Here is a 13,739-nt window from a genome sequence, read left to right as displayed (position 1 = left end):
AACACATGCGACCACTTGCCAGTTTTCCACTGTTTTAGTCCTCCTCTTGGGGTCCAGAAGTCTCTCGCTGACTCCCTGTATCCTCTCAGGGGTGATGATAGGCAGATCCCACGAGCCAGAGATGCCTGGAGTCCTATCTCCCCAGACTCACGGTGCCCAGATGCAAGGAAGCTGTTACTCGGCTGCCATCTTGCTCCGCCTCTGGCAGTTAAAAACTTTTAACACTGAATAACTCATACTAAGAGCACCAGATATAGGGTGTCCATAAAGTTTATGTGCAATTTAAAATAGTCAAGTATTTATGGGTATAAAATTTCCTGTACATCAGATATTAATATTGACACGTAAGTCTTTTGTAACTAGGAATTTCATGGTTGATTTAGGAGTTAGCTTTCCAGATGTATTTCTATTTATTCACTCTATATTTGTTGTTATTTATTTTTTGTTTGTTTTTATTACCCCTTAAGATGACAATTTCATGTAATGGGTAAAGCCTCATGTTGACCCAAATACCCTCCTTCCCATCCTTGATGTCTGAGCTAGAATAGATACTGTGAGTGAGAGGTAATAGAATGGAAAACGTCCCTTATTCTACTTTTTGTTGGCGATGTTCTCCCAGCATCTAAGTCTGTGCTTCTCACACCTGCTTTCCTTGCTGTAGAATTCCTAACATACTTCTAGATATCACAGAGTACAGAGAAGCACACAGAAAAATCCCCTAGTTCCAAGACAACTGCCTGCCTACACAGTAAGTTCACACAAATAGAAAAAGGGGTCCTTTTTGAAGAAGAGACAGCCCTGTGGGTGCAGGGCTTGGCAGTTTAGGTGTTTTCTGCAAGAGAAAATAGTATTAGGTATTATACATAATCTAGAGATGATTTAATGATAAATCATCTCTAGGAGGCATGTATAGGTTATATGAAAATACTACACCATTCGAAGTTCAATTTATAACTGCCAAAATGTGAAAGCAGCCTAAATGCCCCCAGTCCAGGAATGGATTAACAAGCTGTGGTATATGTATACCATGGAATACTATTCAGCCATTAAAAAAATGGAGACTTTACAGCCTTTGTATTAACCTGGATGGAAGTGGAACACATTATTCTTAGTAAAGCATCACAAGAATGGAGAATCCTAAGTATTCAATTTTGGTATGAGGACAATTAATGACAATGACACCGTGGGGGGTGAGGAAGGGGAGAGCAGAGAAAGAGAGAAGGAGAGAGGGGCTTGGAGGAAAGCAAGAGCAGAGAGAGGAAAGGGGGGGTGGGGTCTCGGTGTGTGACACACCTTTTGGAGGCAAAGCACAATTGTTAGAGGGACTTTACTTAACAAATGCAGTCAGTGTAACCTGGTTTCTTGTACCCTCAATGAATCCCCAACAATAAAAAAAAAAGAGAGAAAATACTACACCATTTTAAGTTAACATAAGGGATGGAGCATTCATGAATTTTATTATTAGAAGGGATCCTGGAACCAATTCCCCCAGGATAGGAAAGGATGATTGCAGAGTCATATCCTACCCACCTCCCAGCCCCCAGGTACCCAGACCTCTCTATTGCAGTGGTTCTCAACCTTCCTAATGCTGCGATGTATTTTCATTGTTAAAACGGGGTCATGACCCACAGGTTGAGAACCACTGCTTTAATAGAAAATTGATCTGCAATAACTTTTGAAAGCCACGCGGGTGAAAATTTTTCTGCTGGCATTAATGACATGACACGATTTCTGTTAGTAAAGAACGAAGGGTGGGAACCAGTTCTTTTCCAGGAGAATTACCTGAAAGGGTCCAGAAAAATGGCATTAGGATGAGAGAGAATTTAACGGAGTCTATGGAAGGAGGGGGAAAACTGCGATGCTCAGTGTTCTCCCTGAGCAAACCTCCCCAGTGAGTCTGAGCCTCCCCCAGTGGTCACACATCCTGCACAAGAGGCCCAGGATGAGTCCTCGCCAGATGGCCACGTAACCCTTGGAGGTGAACTCAGGGTGGCTGAGCTTGCTGGTGAACCTGCTGAGAATAGGTTTCCAGACATCACAGAGGTAATTCTTGGGGCTATTCTTAATCAGCTTGACTTTCTACTTCCAATTTTTCTCAGTACATCCTCTAAAATCATATAGGAAAGAACAAAATGCTCTTTTTTGCCTTCTATAAGGGAAATATGTTCAATAAAAAATAAAAGGAGCCTTAGGAGAACAAAGATAATAAAAGGAGGATAGGAGGTGACCCGTGTTCTCCCGTTATATTCAAGTCACTCCACCCCAAGAGTCAAGCAGAGTGTTGAGGCCAAATGTATCTTTTATTGAATTGTAATAAAGCAGCGATATGTCCAGATTTTGGACTGAGTTGTCACTTTATAGTGCTGTACTTTGCTGAATCCCAAATTCTAGCAATTATAAGATGCCCCTGTAATTTTGTAACCTTCAGAATACATTCAAATGTGACATAATCACCTCTTAAAGTATGTATTTCATGCTTATCAAAAGAGCACTTTGGGATTCATTGCAACCACAGACTTCATCATATGTCACTCTTTTGCACACACAAAGGAAAATGAAAGTGCAATAAACGTGTTATTCCTAAACCTTCATAAAATCTGAATATTATAGATCACAGTGCTTCTCAAAATCGTTGATAATCGTATTCTGTTTCCACACTGTACCAGCTTCTGTGGCACCCAAAGTATTGGTGATGCGGCCTTTCTTAAAAATAAAACAAAACAGGAAAACAATGTTGTTTACCAATTTTAAAACTGCATTCTTGTTTTGCTTCCCCAGTAAGTGTATAAGTTCCTTGAGCACAGGAAGTTGTCACACTTCTCTGTTAATATCTCCCTCGGCTGACAGCGTTCGGAAGTATTTGACCCGCGATGCATATTAACCCAATTGGACGCCGCATCCTGCTTCAGCAGCAGAGAGAGGAAAACAGCAAGATCTCCCTGTAAAGTATTTCCCCAGTTTTGGAGTTCCGCAGATAAAATGGTACCTTGAGGTGTTAGAAAAATCTGGGTCATATGCCTCTATGAGAGAACTTGAAAGACTTTTGATAAACGTTTGATTTCATGATGGCAGTATTTCTCATGGTTGGTAGGAAGTGGCTTTGAAAGAGGAAATCACAAATTACTCATTAGACTATGGGCATTGTGATCATCTGTTGAAGTCTGACTTAAATCCTTCCTTCTTCGTGGTACCTTCTAGAATCCAGTCTGCACTCATCTCTACCTTATTTGAATTTCTATAGTATTTTGGTTCCTTTGTTTCCATAGTCAGATTCTGTATTTGGAGACTCTTATGCTAAAAAAACTTGATGGGTTTGTGCAAGTCTTTTAATTTGATATAAGGATGAAAGACATTTGAGGGCTCATCCCACGTACACTGGTTGGAGAATTAGAAAGTGAGCCAGGAGGGAGATCGCGTGAATAAAGGTGCATCAATGAATGGTTTCTGCTGTGAGCAACTGGGATGTTTTTGTTTTTTTTTTTCTTTTTCAGACTGTAGTAGTCTGAATTTTGGCCTCACAAAGACGCCCACATCCCAATTCACAGAACCTATGAACTGTTGCCTTACACAGCAAAAGGGATTTTGTAGATGTTGATTAAGTTAAGGATATTGCAATGGGAGGATTATAAGTTATCCACCTGGGCCCAGGGTATCACAATGGTCCTCCTGAAAGGAAGGCAGGTGGGTCAGAGTAGGCATTGGGAGGACGGCTGCAGAGGAAGGGAAGGAGAGGTGACCATGGATTCAGACCCGGCAGTGAGGTGAGGAAACAACTCCAAGCCGGGGAGTGCAGGTGGCCTCGGGAGAAGGCCACGAGATGAGAATGCAACTCTCCTGCAACCTTGATTTTAACTCAGTGAAATTCTTCAGAATTTTGGCTTCCAAAACCATAAGATAACTTACTTGTGTTATTTTAAGTCACTAAGTTTGTGGTAATGTGTTACAAAACCAACACAGGGATGTTCCGGGAAATCGTATGGGTTATGCTTCATAATTGAAGCAATTTTTGGCAGAAAATTGAGCACTTCGGTAAAGTACTAAAGACTTCTTTCATGAAAGTGCTGGGCTCCCTGGTCCTGGAAGGAAAATCAGATGAACACTCACAAACACGGTGATTGGGTGAGAATTATTTCTCAAGGTGTTAACTGTACATCACTTCTGCCTTGTTCACGCTGAACACTCTCCCCGCTGCCAGGAGCCAGAGAAAGCTCATTGTTAGACACAGGTGTATTAACTAGGATGCCAGTGGCTTTTCCACCAACTTGACCACTGAAGATGGAAGTGACATTCAGGGTGGACCTTGGGAATTTGGGGTACACTGGCATTACCTGCCCCAGTGTGTAAATGTGTGTCCATCTCCTTCTCCCTTTATCAGGCTCTTGGTGGTGAGAATTCTCTCTCTTTGACCAGGGACCCTAACACAATATCTGATTTCTAAGAAACACCCTTGTTGACTGATTGGGTGGCAGAATGTAACAGCCTTAGAATGTCACAGTAAATAAGGAAGTTGGTTATTTCACTGTGATGTTTTCTCTAATTCCTAAATTAAGACTTCACAGAGAAGAAGAAAAATCGCTATTCCTTGAAAAAAGATTTAAGAGATTTTGGAGAACCTAGGCAGTTTGGTGCAAGGTGGTTGTCAGTCACAAATGCAAGTTGTCACCAAGCATAATGGCCCTCTCCAAATGACCAATCTGCAATCTGAGGCTCCCTTGTCAAGGCTAGCAGGTAAATCAATACAAAAAGAGATGAACATTGCAGGCAGTGCTGATGTCAAACAGCCGTTTCATGAGTCTGGCAGAAAATTGAGCACATTGGTAAAGTACTAAAGACTTCTTTCATGAAAGTGCTGGGCTCCCTGGTCCTGGAAGGAAAATCAGATGAACACTCACAAATCCTTCTTGACATCTGAAAGACAGTTTTCTCTTGACAAGGGTTTAGGTAAGACAGTGTGATGGACATCAATGTGGTCTTCCTTTGCTCGACCTAGCTTGTGGGAACACATTTTAGACACTGGATTCTCTTTTCGTGCATGGCATTATCATTATTATTATTATTAAACTATTATAATTTTTAGCAGTGAACTTTAGCAAGTGCTGCACTGGCGATTACAGATGCGTTGTGTATTCCGACTGCCCTTCTTGTTCTGCCGGGTCATTTAGCCTTCAGGACTCACTTATGATGAAGGCTGAGGGGCTCTCCTGTAAGAGAAACTTGGACAGCGGTCTCTGTTTTCCTCACCAGCTGCTGCTCCTGAGTTGAACATGCCAGACAAACGTTTATTGCTCTTGAATAGTGTTTGAGTAAATTCACTGATACCCACTGACTGCTGAAATTGCCCTAGGGTATTGGAAAAGCTCTTGTTTATTACACACACACAGGCATGTGTTAGGTACTTAGCTAGATATGAGCAGGGTGGATGACCCGTATAGGGTTAAGGCCCCTTAGGTTGGTTTGGGTCAGGGTGACCTAGGCTATTATGGGAATGAGGCTGACTAAGACTTCCAAGTGGGTTGTTATCAAGATCTTGCAAGTGGATTGTTTATAACATCTTGCAGGAGGGTTGTTTTGAGAACAATTAAGATCCCGGGAGACTTGTAAGAAGCAGCTGATATTTCTCAAAGTTGTGTATAAAACATAAAATTGAGCTTTCCACAGAGCCTACAGTCACTAGGACAAGGCCTGGCTGGCCATGCAAGTCATTAATAAACTTTCTTTTTCTTGCTAAAACTTGCTCTTTTCATTATTTTTGTGATGACCTTCACCCACAGCACTGCTCTTAACACCCACACATAAACGCATATACACAAACACTCAGAGCAGTGGTTCTCAACCTGCCTAATGCCACGACCCTTTAATACAGTTCCTCATGTTGTGGTGACCCCACCCCCACCATAAAATTATTTTGGGTGCTACTTCTTAACTGTAATTTTGCTACTGTTATGAATCGTAATGTAAATATCTGATATGCAGGATGCATTTTCATTGTTACAACAGGGTCGCGACCCAGAGGTTGAGAACTACTGATTTAGAGATATGTTTTAAAGGTTGATTTGTGGCTAAAATATTTGAAAATAGATAATAAGTATAAAATGTGATATTAAAATTAATCCAGAATTGGTAGAATCTTAAAGGAGATTTTACTGTGGCACGGAATGTGATTAAGCCATAATGGATCCAGAATTTTGCTAATTACACAAAGTCCTGATTATCTCCAGCCTCAGGGAAATCTCTGTCCAGTGCATGTTGGTGAAGAGTGAAAAGTTTGTGAAACAAGATTCCAGGGAAGAAACTTTGGACCATTAAAAACCTTCTTGCTGGGCGGTGCCTGTGGCTCAAAGGAGTAGGGCGCTGGCTCCATATACTGGAGGTGGTGTGTTCAAACCCGGCCCCGGCCAAACCTGCAAAACAAAAACAAAAACAAAAAACCTTCTTGCCCTCTAATTGAGGCACTGAATCCCTGTTAAAATTGGGCACGAGTGGGAATCAGCTGGGATATACCAATTCCCATCTGTTCTCTCCAGTTCCTGGTGGAGTCCCTTAGTACCACAGTCACTTTACTCAATCTTGGCTGCCTCCCTGACAGACCCTGGGAGTCTGTACAATTTCTTGTGCTCTCCTGTCTTTGGAGCTGTGTCTAAGTGAATGACCAATGTAGAAATGACCGCCTGATGCATGCCCTTTCGGGGTGGTTATGCTTTATACTTGAACAATTCCCTTGTTCCTGGCTTCTCTCCTAATCCTTAGTTCCTCTCTGCCCTGTGCTGTGGACGGCTGCTGAGCTTCCTTGCTGGTAGACTTTGGTTGAATTTTCCTGATAGGGAAAGGAAGGAATTTGGGTAACTGGGGAATTGGGAAGAAATGATTGAGGATCTCTCACTTGCCTCCAGCCCCATCCTCTACCCCTCACTCTCTACCCCACGGCTCTATCTCCCCATCCTCCTATCCTTCCCCACGCACCCACTTTGATACCACATTTCTGGCAGTGGCTCATCCCTCCATATTGTGGCTCTGGAGCAGGGCTCCCAGGAGCTCTCCCTGGGCTGTGGTAACGTCTCTCCCTCCCGTGCTCTCCCTGGGCTATGGTAACACTGTTTCCCTCCCTTGATCTAAGGGGGTCACTACTTCCTCTGCTAGTGTCTCCAGGAGCTTCCACGGGTCTTGCTTGTCTTTTATCCTGCCCCTGTCTCTGTAAGTGGTCTCTTCATCAAATCTTGGTTAAAACCATCCAAGGAAATTCTGTTACTCAGCCACAGCCTAAGAGTTACAGTGTTTCTCCCTTGTATTCTTCAAACAGGAAGGCCCTGTTTGATTATGCAATGCTTAAGTTGACACATTGGAATGCCATAGTTCTTCTTGTGCTAGGGCACCATTCAAAACTTTGTGAGCAAGACCCGAATAGAAGGGGCCCTGTGGGATAACATTATGGTTTGGGCTGATGTGGGCACATTAGCCTACACCTGCAGAGACAGGATCTGTGTCTAGAGCAGCCAACTAGCAAGGTGTCTGAGTACCTCAGTGCGGCGCCTGCTGCTCCAAAATGACTGGCATGCTTCCTGAACGTGAGGCAGAGGCTGACTGAACTTCCTTCAGACTAGATGGTAAGAGCTGAGGTAAATGTCATGCTATGCTTATATTCGAGTATCTATACTATGTAGGTTTACATTTATATACAACATATATTTATATAAACGTAGCGAGAATCTGAGCTACGAGTGCTATGAATCGGACTGTTTAAGTGAGGTGTGAACTAAAAGAAGCACATTGGATAAATATTATGGTTCCAGAATAAAAAGGCCAGCGCCACAGAGATGAGCCTGCTCTCATGCTCTTGTTATAGAGCTGAAGTCATAGAAAATAAACACCTTTTAAAAAAAGAAGCTAATATTTGCCCAGCAGCATATAGATAACTACAGTTTAATTTGGGCATAAGACAGTTACACAAGTGCTGAAAAAACTGGGGTTAAGGAAGAAGGTGACCAGGCAGAAATCAATTCTGAGACAGAGCTAGCTTCTGCCCTTGAGGAAAGGTAAAGTAACTCACTGCTATTATAGTGGCCACCAAACCAGTGTGACATCTTGAATTCCTGTTTTGTTTTCTGTAGCCAGTTTCTCCATAGGATGGCTCTTTTGATGACTAAAAATATATCGAGAGCAATTTTCTACCCAATGATCCAACGATAGAGTTTTAAAAAGATAAAAGGCATGTCAATAAGAAGAGATAGCTTTGGAGGGATTTGTAAATCTTTATTTATTTGGGGGGCCTGGGGACAGGTCATTCCCCCATACGCCCATCCAGGCTGTCATTTTCTGCCTTAATTCCGACCACGTGGATCACTCCATCATCCGTTCCCTTTTCTCTGGAAAGTGCCCTGGCCTCTTCCAGCCCTGGCTTCCTCTCTTGCTAAGCCTGGCTGCGGAGAAGGCCATGAGCTCTGCAATTTATTTCCTGCGTGCTTCTTGCCTCTTAAGACAAACTCACAAGTTCTTTAAGTTTTCCGGGTTTTGATTATGAATTAATCAAACTTGGACCTAGAGGGGGATGATGAAGCTTCAGCAGAATGTCTGGGTTCTTGATGTGCTGTGTAACCCCGTAGGGGGACGTTGTGGTCACGGGGGGCTGCTGCGGTCAGCTCCCCCAGGGCAGAGGCCACCCAGCCACTTGCTTCCACTTTCCTCTCTCTTGGGAAAACTATGACAGAACCAGTGGACCCCCGCCCTCCTGTTCTGTTGTTTTTTCTCACTTTCTATACTCCTCAAATACCCACCTACCAAGGGAATTTTCTTTCTTAATCTTTACTTTCTTCTCTTTTTCTCCTTTTTGTACAAAAGTACCATTTTGAGAGTGTTCCCATGCTGCAGACAGGTCAGAAAAACTGGTATTGTCAGTGACTTGGATTCTGCCCACTTCAATAAGTGTGTGATGGAATCTTTCTGTGTTAATTGATAATTCCTTCATGATATATGATGTTGAGCATCTTTGAGGTGGCTATTAAGATCTTTTGTTCATTTATAGTGGAGTTCTTCATTTACCTATTGTTGAGTTTTAAGAGTTTTTTATATATTTTGGATAAGAGTCCTTTATCAGAACGTCTTTGGAAAATATTTTCCATCTATGGCTTGCTTTCTCTTTCTCTTGACAGTATCGTTCACAGAGCAGAAGTTTTTAATTTTAATGAAATCTAGCTTATCAATGTTTTCAGGGATCACGCCTTTGTTATACTAAAAAATCGCCATTGTATCTGAAGTCACGTAGATTTTTCTTTGTATTATTTCCTAGGAGTTGTATAGTTTTTTCTTTCAGGTATGGGTCTACGATTCATTTTGAGTTAATTTTTGTGCAGCATTTAAATTCTCTACATAGATTTTTTTTTTGCATGTGAATGTCTAGTTATTCCAGTATAATTTGTTGCAAAGACTATCTTTGCTCCATCATATTTATCTTTAATACTTTGCCCAAAATCAGTTGCCTATATTTATGAGGATTTCTTTCTGGGCCCTCTGTTCTGTTTCCTTAGTCTATTTGTTAGTCCTTTTGCTAATATCATACTGTCTGTGTTGGGGTTCTGCCCCAAGAGCAGAGACTGCTAAGACCTGTGGAAACTGGCAGCAATTGACTAAAGAAATATAGAGTTAGAAGCTACAGTAAAGAAAGACAAGAGACAGTAGAATTGAAAGTGGGAGCTCAGGGGTCCATTGCCTGTCATGGGATTCAGGCAATAGCCCAGAGTGTTTGCTCCGCTCTGATTTTATTGAAGTCTATTTGCCCAGAGGGTAAGATGAGGGAGAGAACAAAGACATCAGCTGTTTCTGGGACTGATCATATCAGCTCCTATTGCTATTACTATTAGCATTAAGAAATCTGAAACCCGAGCCTTGTACTGGGAGAACTTCTTGCTTGAGATCACACACACACAGATTTCCAGGGAGGTATTAAGCTCTGCTAGTTCTCTGTGGAGTAAAACACTATCAGTATTAATCTCCTCTGAGGGATCCGTGGGAGGGAGACATTTTCCTCCCATCACCACCACAGAGGATTTTCCTCTGCAATAAGGGATATAAGCTCTTCTGCCCATATCTCAGAGCTGGAGCTACTCCTTTGGTCTCTGCCCCAGGCAAATGTAAATCTCCACAGTGGGTATCTGCTTTGCCTATTTAATGGGCAGGAAATGCTCTAGAAGATGTATCTTTTCTAGGACTTGCCATAATCTCTTCTATGGCTATTACTCTCCTCAGAGTGCTCACAGACCCAGCAGGGTGTCTGTAAGCTGTATCCCCAACAGGCTAGAATTTCAGAAAAGGCAAGAAGCTTGCTAGCAATGTCCAGCTTAAATGTAGACTAGTTGATTTTTCTTTGTTTTGACTCACTCAGCCTCCTTTTTAGTTTTCCTCTTTTTCTAGGGGTGCTTTCCTTTGCCAAGAATGGGGTCTTTGGTCCCCATTCTCCCAGCATCCTGGATCACTGCAACTTTATGGTAAGTCTTTAAATCAGGTAGTGCCAGTTCTCTGATGCTATTTTGAGTCTTTGGTCTATATAAAGTTTAGAATCAGAATGTCAATATCTGTAAAATACTGGGATTTTGATTGGGATTTCACTGAAGCTGTAGATCAGGTTGGGAAGGACGGACATCTTGAGAATATTGAGTCCTCCAGTCATCTACTTAAAATCTCTCTCCACTCAGTTCCCCTTTGATTTCTTTCATCGGGTTCATCGTTGTCCTCATATAGACCATGCACATACGTTCTCTGAGATTTATATCTAGGTATTTCATTCTTGGGTGGTACCAATGTAAATGGTGTTCTGTTTTTAATATCAGATTCTAGTTGTTCATTCTCTGTATATAGGAGAATGTTCACTTTTGTACATTAACCTTGTTTCCTGAAATCTTTTATAATCACTAATTTGTGAATTTTTTTTGTCAGTTCTTTTGGATTTTCTACATAGACAATTGTGTCATCTGTGAATAGTGTTACTTCTTTTCCAATCACCATACCTTTTATTTTCTTTTTTGTATTTCAGATTGATATGGGGGTACAAATGTATAGGTTGCATTTTTTTCATTTCTAAGGTAAACTTCAAGTTGTAGCTGAGCCCTTCGCCCAGGGGGTAGGCTGTGTATCCTTGTATTGTACATATTTGGTAGGAGCCCACCGCTGACCTTCCCTCCTGCCCTTTTCCCTTTCCCATTTCTCCCTTTTCTCCTTTCTTCCTCCCCGTCACTAGAATATACTCATGCTTTTCTCTTGTGTAGGTGTGTGTGTGTTTGTCTACTGGTTTCCTATCAGTATTGAGGACACTGGTTACTTTTTCATTCTTATGATACTTTACTATAAAGAATGTGTTTCAACTCCATCCAGATTAATATAAAAGATATAAAATGTTCATCTTATGGCTGAATAGAATTCCAGGGTATACATATACCACAGTTTGTTAATCCAGTCCTGGGTTGATGGGCACCTGTTTTTCCACCTCTTGGTGACTGTAAACTGAGCTGTGATAAACAATCTAGTACAAACGTGCTTATGATAAATTTTTTTGGTTGTTGTTGTGAGTAGATACCTAGCAATGGGATTGCAGGATCAAATGGAAGATCTACTTTTGGTTCTTAAAGAACCATACTTCTTTCCACAGACGTTGTATTAGTTTGCAATCCCACCATGAGTGCAAAAGTGTTCCCTTCTCTCCACATCCCTGCCAACATCTCCATCTTCAGCATTTTGTGATGTGGGCTATTCTCTGGGTTAGGTAATGTTTCAGAGTGGTTTTGATTTGCGTTTCCCTGATGATCAGGGAGAACTTCTAGTATGATAATTTTCTGGTCTGATAATTTCAGCATCATTGCCATATCTAAGAAGTCTGCTTCTGATGTTTGATCTGTCTTGTCAAACCTTGCTTTTACTTTTCCTCTTTTCCTTTTGATATGCATCACATTTTTTTTTTTTTGATAGCCTGGAATAACTAAGGAAAAGAAAGAAACTACAATAAACAGGCCTTTAGTATGCAGTGGTTAGATATCAGAGGAAGAGAAGTGTTACATAGTAATAAATTAGGTCTCAATCTTTTAGCAAGTCTGTACCTTTTTTTTTTTTTCAGTTTTTTTTATTTTTTTTTTATTGTTGGGGATTCATTGAGGGTACAATAAGCCAGGTTACACTGATTGCATTTGTTAGGTAAAGTCCCTCTTTCAATAATGTCTTGCCCCCAGAAGGTGTGACACACACCAAGGCTCCACCCCTCTCCCTCCCTCCCTCTCTCTGCTTTTCCTACCCCTGCACCATGACCTTAATTATCATTAATTGTCCTCATATCAAAATTGAGTACATAGGATTCATGCTTCTCCATTCTTGTGATGCTTTACTAAGAATAATGTCTTCTACTTCCATCCAGTTTAATACGAAGGATGTAAAGTCTCCATTTTTTTTAATAGCTGAATAGTATTCCATGGTATACATATACCACAGCTTGTTAATCCATTCCTGGGTTGGTGGGCATTTAGGCTGTTTCCACATTTTGGTGATTGTATATTGAGCTGCAATAAACAGTCTAGTACAAGTGTCCTTATGATAAAAGGATTTTTTTTCCTTCTGGGTAGATGCCCAGTAATGAGATTGCAGGATCAAATGGGAGGTCTAGCTTGAGTGCTTTAAGGTTTCTCCATACTTCCTTCCAGAAAGGTTGTACTAGTTTGCAGTCCCACCAGCAGTGTAAAAGTGTTCCCTTCTCTCCACATCCATGCCAGCATCTGCAGTTTTGAGATTTTGTGATGTGGGCCATTCTCACTGGGGTTAGATGGTATCTCAGGGTGGTTTTGATTTGCATTTCTCTAATAGATAAGGATGATGAACATTTTTTCATATGTTTGTTAGCCATTCGTCTGTCTTCTTTAGAGAAGGTTTTATTCATGTCTCTTGCCCATTGATATATGGGAATGTTGGCTTTTTTCATGTGGATTAATTTGAGTTCTCTAAAGATCCTAGTTATCAAGCTTTTGTTTGATTCAAAATATGCAAATATCCTTTTTAACTATCACAAGTGCATTTTAATCCGCCCTTACTTGGGACAGGAAGGCTGGAGTGGGCTGAAATTGAGTATTTCCCCTTCCTCAGGTCAGTTAGAATCTGATAAGACCCAGATAGTTTAGGCTCTAGTAAAATAGTTTCTCTTAAAGATGAGCCTCTTTATGAAACCAGGATGCTCTGGCATATTTCAGAATGGTTCCATTTCTTCTCCCCCGGCTGGAAGCAGGAGGGGTTTCTCTTTAATAATCACTGAGAGAACCTGGTTTAGCCCCAGAAGGCAAAACTCACAAAAGCATGGGGGCCCCACATAACAGGATCCCCTGGAGTTTCTCTCTCTCAGACTTGTCCACAGCAACTCTCCAGCAATTCATCCATTGTAGTTTAGGTTTTTCTACTCTAGTCTTGGCTCCTATGGAGGTTTCTGCTCAGGGAAGTTGCAATTCTCTGAATTCACCAGTCTCTCTAATTTTAAGGACAGCAGTTTGCTCTGTGACCTCCCTTCTTTGATAGATCTAAGGAAAGTTTTTTTTTTTTCTGTTGGTCTAGCTATTTACAAGTTAGGATTGAGTGACAACTTCCAAGCTTCTCACACATTGGACTGGACTGCCATTCTTAATTTTTTTACCTAATGAGGATACCTAGGAAAAGAAGAAGAGTCATTCTCTGGCTATCATTTGGTCACTCTCTGACTCTTGATATTCTTTGAGCCTAGGATGTGT

At 41.4% G+C, this 13,739-nt stretch overlaps 1 protein-coding gene across 1 annotated transcript in view; it reads left to right on the top strand.

Annotated features, from left to right (window-relative positions):
• The window catches only part of MACROD2 (mono-ADP ribosylhydrolase 2), a 2,256,418-nt gene that overhangs the window by 1,663,254 nt on the left and 579,425 nt on the right, over positions 1 to 13,739 (top strand). The window lies entirely within an intron of this gene.

The sequence above is a fragment of the Nycticebus coucang genome, chromosome 21 (assembly GCF_027406575.1).
Source record: "Nycticebus coucang isolate mNycCou1 chromosome 21, mNycCou1.pri, whole genome shotgun sequence".
Taxonomy (NCBI): Eukaryota; Metazoa; Chordata; class Mammalia; order Primates; family Lorisidae; genus Nycticebus; species Nycticebus coucang.
This window is presented reverse-complemented; position numbering and strand designations above follow the sequence as displayed.